This window comes from Rattus norvegicus, chromosome 19 (assembly GCF_036323735.1).
Source record: "Rattus norvegicus strain BN/NHsdMcwi chromosome 19, GRCr8, whole genome shotgun sequence".
Taxonomy (NCBI): domain Eukaryota; kingdom Metazoa; phylum Chordata; class Mammalia; order Rodentia; family Muridae; genus Rattus; species Rattus norvegicus.
The window spans coordinates 34,085,864-34,100,027 of NC_086037.1; the positions used below are offsets into that span (position 1 = coordinate 34,085,864).

The following is a 14,164-nucleotide window of genomic DNA, read 5'->3' on the forward strand; positions in this document are numbered from 1 at the left end:
GGCGATGTGCACAGCACTGCTGAGAACATGAGAGAACGTTCCACACTTAGTCATCTCACAGCTGTGGCTGCTCCCATTTATCTTCCACTCTCACACAAGGCACAGCTCAGCTGTACAGGAGGAACTCGGCCTCCAGCCCTGAAGAGACCACTCCAAGGCCACTGAGAGTGAATACATCTGAGGGACTAAGCTTCAGATTTCTTGCTCTCAGGACCCCCTCCTACCTCCCAGGGGTGCACTGAGAGCCAGTTGTATCTTTGGTGACTCTAGCTTTCTGGTCGTAATTGTTGGATCAACTGACCTCTGACCCAAACTGGTACAATTAGCATCTCCTTCCTAGGAGTTTAGATCCACTGCTGAGAGACAGTGGCCAAGTCACATGCATGGACTGGGGAAAGTGGGAGAGGGTGAAGAATTCACCCCCACACAGAAGCAGCAGACTCAAGAACCAGAATGTTAGGAAAAGTCTGCACTCCTGTTTCTAGAAGCTTGCTGGGGCCCACTGCCATGGTGTATTTACGTATAGGATAGAATTCAAGAGCAGAGGTGCAGCGAGGTTGAGAAAACTTGAAGAAACAGGAATCGAAAGAGAAGCAGTTGTTGAAGCTCTAAGTCACAGTGGGAACATGTTGGCTACTTTTTTTTCTTTTCTTTTCTTTTTTTTTTTTTTTGTGTGTTTCGAAACAGTTTCTCTGTGCAGCCCTGGCTGTCCTGGAACTTGCTCTGTAGACCAAACCAGTCCTGAACTCATAGATCTGCCTGCCTCTGCTTCCTGAGCACTGGGATTAAAGGTATGCACCACCATGTCTGCCACTTTAAAGACCTCTGTACTTAGTCTCCTATAGAAAATGTATGTGCATGTACACACACGTGCACACACACACACACATATACACACACACATAATATATGTATATATACACACAGACATATATATGTGTGTGTGTGTGTGCGTGCACATATAATATATAGATATCATAATTTTTAAAACAAATTCCGGCTTTCCAGAATTCTGCCTAATTTAGTGGTCATCGTGGATGCAGTCCCATCTCACCCCTTTCTACTCTATGTCCAGTTCATTCCCAAGAACCACAGAATCCTCTTGCAGCTCCAGGCCTTTCTGGTATGGTGACGTGGTTACAGCAGCTCCAGCTTTACACTGTAGCACAAGGCAGCCAACGGAGGAGTGACTCTCAGCTGATCCTCAACAAATCGTGGAGTTCACTCCTATTCGTCCAAAGTAGGCACGTGCTCATCTTGAAACCAATCATCGTGGAACATGCTGCTTTGATTAGATAATCAGGACCCCTCCTAGTAACAGAGGGGTGGAGTCTACTCTCTGACACTGTGTGATTAAAAATAGGAGAAAGGGATACTCCCAGAGCATCTCTGATGGGAGCAGGAGGCAAAGGAGGACTCTAAGGCACCCAACTGAAGCCCACTGTGATTTATAGAATCAAGAAATGGTCCCATCTTCCCTCATCTGTCTTAGGTAATTTGCTCTCTGAGCAAAGTCTTCACACAGATGTGAAACTCACTCTTCACCTTCCCACCATTACTATAAAACATTCCCAGGTAGTCCTTAGCAGGCTCTCGTCGAGATGGAAAGAAAGGAGAGAAAAGTGCAATCTTCCTCCACATGATGTAGAGGCTCACACAGATGTGGTCAAGATCCTGGTCTCCAAGATGCAACAGAAACGTAGTTACTGGGACACTGTTATATAGCATTTTGCTCCCACACTGAACACTCCATCCTGCAGGGATGCCCCATATTGAAACTCTCTCTTTCAGAGATGCTCCTTAAGGCATGAAGTAAACAACTCAAAATCAGGAAGTTCCTGAAACCAATCAGATTCACTAGGATTTTTCCTCCCCAAGAATAAACAACAAAGATTGCCCAGAATTACTCTCTGACAAACAAACCGGCAAGTAAGACTCTGAGACCTGACTAGCTGCCTGGAAAAGCAAAAACCAGATGAGCTGCCTGAAAGGTGTTTAGACCAACTGAGGCACCAGAAAAGCACATTCTCCAACTTGTTAAGTGGTTTGCAAGCTGTGCAGTGTCCTTCAGGTCCCCAGCTTTGTACGCTATCATTCATGCCAGTGTGTGCTTTGGCGATGCTGCTGCCTTTAAGTCATTTTTGCTCCTATTAGTAACCCCTCACCCATATTTCTTCTAAAACTGCAAAAGACTTAATAGTGTTCTGTAACAGCTATTCCTGGTTGTCAACTTGACTATGGAATGAACTAGAATTCTGAATTCTGGAGAGCTCACCTGTGATCCAGATCTTGAGGCTGGAAGACACAAATTTCTGACCTGGATCTTGGCATGAAGATCTTGAGGCATAGTGGCTATGATAAGCTTTGGCCCGGGCAAGGTAGTACACACCTTTAATCCCAGGAGACTAAGGCAAGGAGATCTCTGAGTTCAAGGTCAGCCTGGGATAAAACAAGTCCCAGATCCAGGTGTGGTGGTACACACCTTTAATCTGGGTCACACCTTCTGCTGGAGACCTACATAAGGGTCATTGGAAGAAGGAAGATTCCCTCTTCACCTCTGGCTTGCATTTGCTTGCTAGCACATCTTTTAGAATCTACTAGCCTTATAGAACTGAGAAACTACTAGATCCTTGGACTTCCCACTCACAGTTGACCATTGTTGGGGAGTTGGACTACAGACTGTAAGTTGTCATAACAAATTGCTTGCTATATAGAGTCACAAGTTCTGTGACTCTAGAGAACCATGACTTAGACGTGTACCAAGTTGGTCTTTGGTGGTATCCTTAATTTGGTCCGTATGGGCTCCCTCTCTGGGGTGAGTACAATGAGTGTGTTACATCGCCCCAAGAAAAGTCTATAACAGAACAGACAAGGCTGGGCTCTAAGCAGATCTAAACAAGTGACACCAGGTAAAATTGTGAGAAGTAAAAGCAAAACTTAAAAAGACAAACCTGTAGATTCATTAACCTTCATCTACTATAGGCCACTTCGGTAACGATCCTGCAGCCTGACTCACAATGAGGGAATCTTAACTGGAGTAACCATGGCCCTCAGGACTGCTTTGTTTGCTAGATTTCTTTTGATTCATATAACGTTCATATAAATATTTACGGAGGGAAAGCCTTCCGACTCTAACTTCATGAACGTTGTGACTACCGTAAGCGATTAAGGTACAAGTAACGCTTTACTTTACAAGGTAGGTGGAATTGGGAAGGAAACGGCAAATAACCCAGTGTCCTTTAGGAGATTCTGAGTCACCAACAGGTACAATGACACGAGGAGCACTTAAAAAATAATAAATAAATAAATAAATAAATAAATAAATAAATAAAACCCCAACTTTCTATTGATTCTTTCTGAGTTTCACATTTTGCACCCTAGTCCTGCTCATCTCCCCATCCCTCATATATTATCTGCCCTTCATCCTTGCAACCCCCCAAAAATAAAACACACACATACCACACACACACACACACACACACACACACACACACACACACACACACATGCATGCAGGGACAGACAAACACACACACACATATGCAGGGGACAGACAAACACACACACACACACACACACACACGCATGCAGGGACAGACAAACACACACACACACACACGCAGGGACAGACAAACAACAATAAAGCATGGAAAGACGTCATCATGGAAAATGTAGCATGTCGCTGTATCTTGAAGAATGCTCTTCTGGGTAGAACATGAATAGCAAGTATCCAGTGTCAAAGGTCATCCGAAAGAGGCACCCATACCCTACAAAGATGGTCTGCAAGCGCCTCCTCCATATGTTTCTCCTTTGGGTTCCCAGAACAAAAATATAAGATTCAAATGGACGCCAGTCATGGGGGCACATGTCCGTAGACCTAGAACCCGGCACGTGGCAGGCTGAGCCAGGAAGATCTTGAGTTTGAGGCCTACATGGGTTACATAGCAAGACCCTACCAAAAATGAAGACAAGGAGGAGAAAGAAGAGGAGGAGGAGGGAGAGGAGGAGAAGGGAGAGGAGGAGAAGGGAGAGGAGAAGAAGGGAGAGGAGAAGAAGGGAGAGGAGGAGAAGGGAGAAGAGGAGGAGGAGGAGGGAAAGAAGGATAAGGAAGAAGAGGAAAGGGAAGGAGAGGAGGAGAAGGAAGAAGAGGAAAGGGAGGGAGAGAATGGAAGAAAGAGGAAGAAAAAAATTAAAAGAAAAAATCCTGAATCCACATCTACTTTATGTATAATATATGTATATATAATATATGTATAATATATGCATATATAATATATGTTGATTGTGCTTTCAATCATCTTAATCTTAAAATTCTTGTAAGAAACCATTATGTGATGTGCAGGGCCTTGCCAGCATCCGAAACTTGACAGGGACACCTGGGTTCATGCCTTATAACTCAGATGTCTGCATCTTGGGTATCTTCATGCCCCACGTTCACCTCTTTCTTTCCTCTCTTCCGGGGTACATATCACTCTGTGATGCCTAACGTTTAAGCACACCCACTGGGCAGGATACTACAGCCGCCGTTCCGTCCAGCAGGGCAAGCATGCTTTACAAACCCTTTTACAACAGTACAAAATGCTATTGTCTGCAGACTGTTTTTGTGGCCGAACACCCTATTTCATCCTCCAAGAATCTGAGACCTATAAAACAAAACATATCAACCAATTTTAAACACATTCTCATTTGCTGATGGGCACTGATTTGTCTGATGTAAATGGGGGAACGGCTCAAATAAACAAATGCTTAGCGATGTCCAATGAAGTGTAAACAGGATCCAAATAAATGAGTGGGCGCACTGGATTCCTCCTCAGTCTCTGCTTCCTTATTAGTTCATCTGAAGCAATGCCTTCCGTGCCTCCATTTGGATAGGCTTCATCAGCCATGTTGCCTGCCCTTCAGTGCTGGCTATTTCTAGAAAATTAATGCTAGAATTAATTCTAGAAACACGATAAGGCATGTCTGTGACTCTCGGCAAATCCTCTTTCTTGGATCATTCCATTACGTCATAATTATCATACAGTTATAGCGTAAATACACAGTTATTCCCATCCCTCCGTCCAGATGGTCGGTTACACGATAATTACAGTATGTTTGTACTTACTGGGTTTAATTACCAGATAATCAGGAAGAACATGCAAATTGCTAGGTTGTTGTAACACAGTACATTGAACCAAGTAAAACCTGTGCATTGCATAAGTAAACAAGCCCTTACAGGGGACTGTGCTGCTAACCCGTGACGTCCAGAAGGCTCGAGGTTGCTTCTAGTGCATTGTGTGGGTTAACATTGCATTCCTTGAGCTTGGATTAATGTCCAGATTACAAGGAAATGTAATGAGTAGACATTCATGCTGCCACGCCTGTGTGGGGACGATGGGGCCCTGGCCATGGGAGTGGCCAAGCAAGGCACCAGCTTGTGGCTCTGGTATCCATTCCAAAGACACCTGCAAGCATGTATTCACAGCCCAACTGTGTACCTGCCCAAAAACTGGCAGAAAGACTGCAAAATTCCAACCAAACGTTCCTCCCCTGCTCTTGGCAGAGGCCAGCTCCCAGTGCCACAGCACTCATGCACACAGACACTGGTAATTTCCTTCCATTCATCCAGGGAGCTGCTTTGATGATCAGTTTCTGGTTCCCATGCTCCATCTAACACATGCACATTGGTGGTGGCTTCCAGAGCATGTGTCCCTGTGCTTTCTTTCTTGGTTTCTACTTGAAAGCCTGTGGTTTTCTGAGGGAGTCAACTTCCCCCATTCTAGGAGCCACCTGATCTTTCCATCAGCACATTCCCTACCTGTGGCCATGGTGATTGGCTGGAAGTTGATCGTGAGACACCTCAGTCAGTTTAAGGGTAGAAAAAATTTTCTAGAAAACACCAGAAACAGGGCATTTCTCTCTTCCCTTCTGGATTCAAATAATGAAATCGTAAGTTTACAAAGCCACTGAAAGCCATTAGAAAGTGGGTCTTTAGTGACATCATCCAACCTCGGGAGGCAGCTCAGCCGGAACCCTTCCCATTTGACTTGCAAGCACCAGCAATGACAACCTCTCTTGCTTGAGCTGAGTGTTTCTGGTACTGACAGCTGCAGGCACAAAACCTTTAGAGCTGCCAGGTTTCTCTCCTCTGTTTACCGCCAAAAATCCTACATCTGTTTGTTTTCATTCTTTTTTTTTCTTTTTGTTTTGTTTCGAGACAAGGTTTTACTATGTATCCCAGACCCAGGACTCTCCAGCCTCAGTCTCCTGGGTGTTGGGATTACCGGAAGGCAGCATCCTGGCAGGCCTTTATGTGCCTTTGTATGGGCTCCCCCATCGTACTCCCAGGCATGAGCAGCTTTCAGCTCTGACGTAACATTTTGGAAGCTTACATATTGACTGCCTTCTTTGTTGACAGGAGGTGAGTCATGAGGCCTGGTGCTTGGGAATGGAGCAGTTAGATGGATGGGGAGGGAACTTTTCAAGGACCTGTTTCTCCCATGATACCTAGAAGAGAGTGTGAGGCAAAACAAGTCAGTGTCACTTAAAGTTGCCATCATTGGCCAGGACATGTAGGGTCCTATGAACAGGCAGGAAGCCAAGTGACATAAACCCAATGGTCAAAGGAGAGGTGATCTGACAGGAGACTAGGGCATCATGTCAGAGAACTGGGCTCGCACTGTAGGGAGAGCATGCACCTGTGGAGATTTGCTTAGGTGGCTCTGAGCAGTGACTCTGTCTTCCCAGTTCAGCCTGGATGTTCTTCCCTGACAGACACACAAACCCATCAGACCTCTAGTCAGAGAGCCATAAACTGTCTAGAACATCAAATTAAAGCGACAGAGGCCTCCTATGCCCTATTCCTCTGGAACAGGTGTAAGTTATTGGGGGGGGGGACGGATGGTAGAATTCACAAAAGAGAAATTGAGTAAAGGCTCATTGAGTGGGAACTTCCTGCCAGAAAAGTCAAAGGTTCTGAAGCCTGACTGGGAGGAGCCCTGGAGGACCCCTGGGGAGTATTGTAGGGGACAGGACTCTGTAGACCTGGGAACTGGGAGGTGTCTGAAGCAGGAGAAGGAGCTAGATGTAAGAGGTAAAAAGAGTCACAACTCCAGGCTAAGACGGCAGCTCAAAGCTCACTCACCTCAAGGCGAGTGTTTCCTTCCCACTGCATTTCAGGGGTCTTTGAGGAGATAAAGAAAAAGGTGACTATGTTGTGGAAAGCATTTGTATATGATTTAATATTCTCTGAATACACAGAGATATTCCTTGTTCTTTCAACGGTTTCAGAATGTTTCTCATTGCTGTACCTCTGTATCTATTGATCTCTCCCAGCCTGTCTGTTGGGGAAATCGCAGAGAAAAGTAAGAGGAAACTCAGTTACCAATTTTCAGCATAGGTTGTTTGAAATGTTACACTATGTGAATAATTACAAATGTCTTTCTGGTCTCCAATGTAGCACAATGAACCTGAATAAAGCTATCTTTTTTATTCCAAAATACTAAAAAACAAACAAACAAGCAGGCAAACAAAAAAGGAAGAGGAGGAGGTGAATGAATGAAGAATGAATGAAATCAATCCACCCTCAAAGAGCTGTGTGGATGGCCCACGCCTGCTGCCCAGCTACTTGGAAGGTTGAAGCAGGAGGACCTCAAGTTCTAGGCATTGCCTGGGCTGCAGTGAGTTCAAATCCAGGCTGAGCATCTTAGCAAGACCCTGCCTTAAATCTTGAAAAGGCCTGAATCTGGAGTTCTCAGATAGAGTGCTTTGCCTAGTGTGAAGACTATTTATTCTTGGTCGTCAACTTGACTACCTCCGGAATTAACTAAAACCCAAATGACTGGACACACTTGTGAGGGATTTTTTTTGTTCGTTTGTTTGCTTGTTTGCTTGCTTGGGGATTTTTGTTTGTTTGGTTGGTTTGGCTTTCTTAATTAAATCATTTAACATGGAAAGATCCCCTTCTAATCCAGATCTTTGAGGCAGGAAGATCCACCTTTAATCTGGGCCACACCTTCTGCTGGCAATCCTAGATAAGGACTTGGAAGAAGGCTCTGCCTTCTTTTTGCTCTCTGCCTGCTTGCCCTCACTCTCAGTGGCAAGTCCACTCCTTCACTGGCATTAGAGCCGACTTCTTTGGGATTCTGATGTATACTGAAGACCAGTGAGACTTTCACCCTGATGCACAGACTGAAAAACTACTAAATTCTTGTAACTTTTGTTGGTAGACAGTCATTGTTGGGTTAGCTGGACCATAGCCTGTAAGCCATTCTTATAACCCTCCCTTTACACACACACACACACACACACACACACACACACACACACACTCACTCATTCTATAAATTCTGTCCCTCTAACTAGTATACCTAGACTACACTCCAGGCTGCAGTACCAGTACAAAAAATAAGTAACCCAAGCCTACTTACTCCCTGTAACCCCAAGTGCAGCACAGCACAGTTCATGGGCCTTGAGTTCTCTTGGACAGCATCAGCCTTTCCACAGCTATCTGATGTGCAAGATGCCCTTGAACCACCATAAGTCTTTCCGGGAGCCCTGCTCTCAGCGTATGAGAAGATTGTGAAGCCAAGCATTTTCCAGATTCAAGTCACCCAACACAGCCACTTCCCTCTGGCCAGGACAATGTCCCCTATGCAGATAAAAGTGTCAGTCATTGTTCCTGGCGCTGTAGGGCTTAAGTGGAGTATTAGTCTACAATACTATCAAAACGAGACGCATCTCACATCAGAGGACCACAACTATGCATGCAGCTGGATTCTTATGGCCCAAGACAGATGACAGAGACAAGGAAAGTATTTTTATGATCATGAGCTGTTGATATAAATATAATCTTAGGGTTTGTTGATATGGTACCCTAAGCTCCTAACTTTTCTATTGTAGGGGGAGGGGATCAGGACAGGGTTTCCCTGTGTAATCCTAGCCATCCTGGAGCTCTCTCTTGGTAGACCAGGCTGGCCTCAAACTCAAAGATCTACCTGTGTCTGCCTCCCTAGGGCTGGGATTAAAGGACTCTACTCCCACTTTCCGTTAACGTTTCTATTGTTAGCGTGACTAATAATGATAGAGGTTATTGGTGTGACACGTGACAAGAATGGCAACCACTGACTAAGATTAGGGTGTGCCACGGTCAAAACTAAACAAGACACTTGATATAAATCCTCTTAGTCGTCACATTAGCCTTGTGAGACAGGTGACGTTGCGCTCCCATTCTACGGAGGAGAAAACTTGAGGATAGAGAGCCGAACAGCAGCTGCTGCCGCAGGGAGGGTTTGAACTCAGGCCAGCGGACACCATGGAATCTAATGCACTTGCTTCAGGGAAGGCATCCTTAGGAATTATTGGATACGGATCCCATCCTTTGGCTTTGGTGATGCCTTGCCCAAGGCAGATGGCCGTTTTCCTGGCATTTCTTTCTCGGTGAACTCCCAGTGTAGAACCACAATTCCACACCACAGCCCCTGAGCCAAGCAAGCCCCCATCACCTGGGCCAAGTTCTCATTGAAATGTGTGCGCCGCGGGGTGGGGCTAATGATTATTTTCAGTCCCGGTTCCTGATTATTTGGTTTGGGTTTTTGCACGATTAATTAGGAGCCTAAATTAATGCGAGGAGAAACACGTGTCCAGCTGGTCCTCCCAGATGTTCACGGAGAGAAACTCTCCAATTTGCACAGTGTGGCAGTGTAAACACGGCCCGGGGAGGCTGGAAGCTGGAGCTCTACACTCCACGCCGCACCCCTGGTGGGGAGGCTCCCTTGGCTGGCTGGCCAGCTCCTACTCAGGAGGCCAATTGGCAGTGCTGAAGGGATTGCCACCAGTCCTACTTGCTCACCTGGGTCTAAAGCAAGAGAGGAAGAAGGAAATCCAAGCTGAGGACGAGGAGGTGAAAGCCTCTGTGAGGGAAGGCGGTATAGACACAGGCCTCCTGCAAAGCACCATCACCCAAGGATCCTTTTCCTCTACTTATCCTCATCCGTGGGTTTGTTTTGTTGTCATGGTGACAGAACCCACCCTCCTGGTCAGGTTTCCTTCTTTTGAGATGACAGCAAGATGGAATGAATAAGCGAAGGTCCACAGAGGCCGCTCAGCATCTATCAGGTCGCCCCTCCCTTCTGCTGCCTCCATTCACAGAAACCACAGAGAAATGGGCCACGCTGGAAAGGACATCCGGTCAGGCAGGTGTCCTCTGAGAGCTCCTTCCTTCAAGCTGATACTAGCTCGCCTGCCCTGCACTGTGCCAGAAATTGCTCCTATAATAGCTTCCCTGGGTCACTGACACCGTGGTCAAAAGCTCTCTCTCTCTCTGCAAAGGAAGAAGACGCTGGCTGAAGGCCTCTTCACGTTAAATGAGAAAGCAAAGCCAGATGCAAAAGCGGGTGCTACAGTTTCTCTGAGACTACTGTAAAAGTCACAGGCTTGGAGACTCCGGGAGTACAGACTAGCAATCCGAGGCTGGAACAAACAGGGATACCCTAAAAGCAGTGTTCAGTAGGCACGCGGTCCCCCTTTGAGATTTAAAAAAAAAAGTGTTATAGACATGGACAGAAGCGGTGGTTGGTTGCAATTTAAATGTAATTAATGCTATTTAATTAACACTTAAAATGGCCGAAGTGGTAAAGTTTATGTTATGAATGTTTTACAATTATAAAAAAACAACTCCCTGAGGTGAGGCTAACTCCTAGACCGTTTCCTGAATGAGTGGGCAGGGTGGCTTCTCTCTCTGTAAATGGCCTGCCCTCTGTAAGCTCCTCCCTGCTGAAGTCAGACACAATGGTCTCCATAACATTCATTCAGAAATATTAATGACCTTGCCAAAGGTCAGTGGTTCTCAACCGGAGGGCTGTGAACGCTTTCATGAGGGTCACCTGAGACCGTCTGGAAACTCGGTTGTTTACACTGACATTCATAACTGTGGCAAAATTACAGTTAAGAAGTAGTAACAAAAACGATTTTCTGATTGGGGGGTCACCACCACATGAGGAGCTGTATTAAAGTGTCGGAGCATTAGGAAGGTTGAAGACCACTGTTTTAGATGACAAACATTGGAGTTGGGGACAATCTACCCTCTGGGGACTTTTTTATTCAATTGTCACTTTTCTGGAATTTATGAGTGGGAAAGACTTTCAAATTTCCTTTTTTTTTTAAATTTAGAAGTAAAGATTATTTAGATGGTGAAAAAAATTCTCTAAAATTGTTTGATCTGTTTTAACTGTAAGTGGCTGGGTCTTTATTAGTGAGTATTAATTGTACAAAATAAGGGGTTTAATTATGACAATCTCACACATGTATGTAATGCTTTTGGATCAGCCCCCACATCTCTCTCTCTCTCTCTCTCTCTCTCTCTCTCTCTCTCTCTCTCACACACACACACACACACACACACACACACACACACACACACACACACCAGTAGTTTCCTTCCTATTATCTGGTAGTCCCCTTGTAGTTACGTGGGTTTAAATCTAGGCTCTGCATCTGAGAGAAAAATATGACATTTGTTTTTCTAGGCCTGGCTTATTTCACTAAACATGGTGGTCTCCACTTTAATCTGTTTCCTGCTATAATGTGCCTTTTTCCTTCTTCATGGCTGACTAATGCTCTGTTGTGTATATCTGCTGTATTTTCTTTATCCATTCATCCATTGATGGAAACAGGCTATCCCGTAAGCTGGGTATAGTGAACAGGGCTGCAAAAATATCGCGATGAAAAAAAAATGTTGCTAATCATTCATTAATGCAGATAACTTTGAGTAATGCTGACACTTTGAGAATATTTTATAATCTGTGAAGATGGGATGACTTTCTACCCATATCCTCTTTCAGGAAAGTTTTGTGGTTTCCATTACAGTTTTTCACATCCTTGGTTAAATGCACTTCTAAGTATTAAATGGTTCTTTAAGGTTCTTGATTAACATATATGTGACTTTTTGTATATGCTTAGCCCAGGGACTGGCACTATTTGCAGGTGTGAGCCCCTTGGAGTATGTGTGTCACTGTGAGCTTGGGCTTTAAGACTCTTTTGCTAGCTTCCTAGAAGCCAGTCTTCCACCAGCAGCCTTCAGGTGAAAATGTAGAACTCTCGACTCCTCCTGCACCATCCCTGCCTGGATGCTGCCATGTTCCCGCTTTGATGATAATGGACTGAACCTCTGGACCTGTAAGCCAGCCCCAATTAAATATTGTCCTTATAAGAGTTGCCTTGGTCATGGTGTCTGTTCACAGCAGTAAAACCCTAAGACAATTAGTTATACCTAAGAAGGGGATTTTCTCTTAACATACATATTGTACTTTTATCATATTTTTCCTCCTGTTTCCCTCACCCTCCCCTTCCTTTTTCTTTCTTCCTTCCTTCCATTCTTTCTTTCTTTTAACTTTTTTTTTTTTTTTTGGATAGATGATTGGTGGCGGCGCTGGTTGGTTTTGGGAGTTTTGTTTGTCTTTCAATCTTGTAGTGTCTTCCTCAATTTCCTTCTTCCTTGTTTTGAAGTTTGCATATATGTTGTATATGTTTTCACTTCCTTCAGTAAGTTTAGTCCAGGACCTTTGTTCCTTTGTCCATTTTGTTTGATTTTTGCATCTACTGTGAATGAAATCGGCCCCCCCTGTTTCTTTCTTGGTGTGCTTAGCATTGCTGTGTGGAAGGATTGCTAATCTTTTGTACGTTGATTTGGTGCCCTTCCGATCTGCTTATACCGTCTTCTCAGTTCTGACAGATTTCTCATGGACTCTTAAGGGTCTCTTCACCACCTTCAAAGCATCAACCAAACCGACGCCTTGATTTCCTCAGTTCCCGTTTGCATCCCTTGTGTTTCCCTTCTTCGTCTTACTGCTGTAGCCAAGACTTGGAGAGCTATTATTGAATAAGGCGGGCGGGGAGTGAACACCTTCGTCTTGATCCTCATCTTAATGGAAATGCTTTGAGCTTCCCTTTAGTACATGTGGTCCTGTGTTTGCCTTTCTTGTGGTGAAGCATTTCCTCCATCCCTAGCCTCTCCATGCTTTATTTTCATAAAGTAACATTGGATTGACTTTTTATGAATCTATTGAAATGATCATATAATTTCTGGTCACTAATTATTTGTGTGTATATTATTTGTGTGTATTGATATGTGTATGTCACAGGGTCCCTGAATCTCTGGAGAGAAGTCAACTTGATTGTGGCCAATGGTCTTTCCAATGTGGCCATGAATTCCACTTGAGAGTGGTCTATAGTTTTACTTATTGCTGTTCTGGTTTTATCTAGTTTTGATATCAGGGTAATTCTAATAGCTTTGTAGAAAGAATTTAGAAGTATTACTCCCTCTCCTGTTTATGAAATAATTAGAAAAAGATGAATTTTTGTTGTTGATTCTTGTTTTTTGTTTGGCTTGTGTTTTGTTTAGTTTCATTTTATTTCTCAAGCCCTGGCTGTCCTCAAACTCAACTCAATAGACCAGGCTTGCCTCGAACACACTGAGAACCTCCTGTCTCTGCCCCCCAAGTGCTGAAACCAAAAGACACACACTACCACCATCTGGTAACGTTCACCTTTATTTAAAAGTCTAGTAGAATTCCATGGGTGAGTCCTTTTGAGAAATTGTTCTATTACTATTTCAGTCTTGTTCTTGATGCAGACCTGTTTAAATTATTATCTCATCTCACGTTTAGATTTGGTAGATCATATGCTTTGAGAAAGGCATCCATTTCTTTTAGATTTTTCCCAGTTAGTGGTAATGTCAGTTTTTAATACATGTCCCTATGGTTTTCTGAATTTCACTATCTGTTGTATGTCTCCCTTTCATCTACTCAGTACATAGATGTTTAGAGGTATAGTTTCCTCTTGCTGGAATAATTACATATGAATTGACCCTTTCCAAGTATCCTGCCTAGTTTTTGTGTGATATATATATTGTGAGATTATAATAGTGACACTTATTTTCCAGTTCAATTTTCTTGAATACCTTAATGCCTTTTATCCTTTTACCTTTCACTCTAAAATAATGTCTAATATATATATATATATATATATATATATATATATATATATATACATATACATATATATATATTAGATGTAGCAAATAGATAAATAGATGGTTCCCATTTTTAAATTCAATCTGCTAGTCTGTATCAAGTTCTTTGGGTAATTAAGACCATGAATATTCAGTTATTCTTTTTTATTTTTGGTT

The 14,164-nt window shown here is 43.8% G+C and overlaps 1 long non-coding RNA gene across 1 annotated transcript; it reads right to left on the bottom strand.

Moving 5' to 3' along the window:
• Window positions 1-4,969: 4,969 nt before the first annotated feature.
• On the bottom strand, window positions 4,970-10,645 carry LOC134483297 (uncharacterized). The gene is made up of 2 exons (XR_010060116.1): window positions 9,830-10,645; window positions 4,970-8,629 (listed from the first exon to the last, which is right to left on the bottom strand). It is a non-coding gene; the product is annotated as an uncharacterized LOC134483297 (long non-coding RNA).
• Between the last annotated feature and the right edge of the window lie 3,519 nt (window positions 10,646-14,164).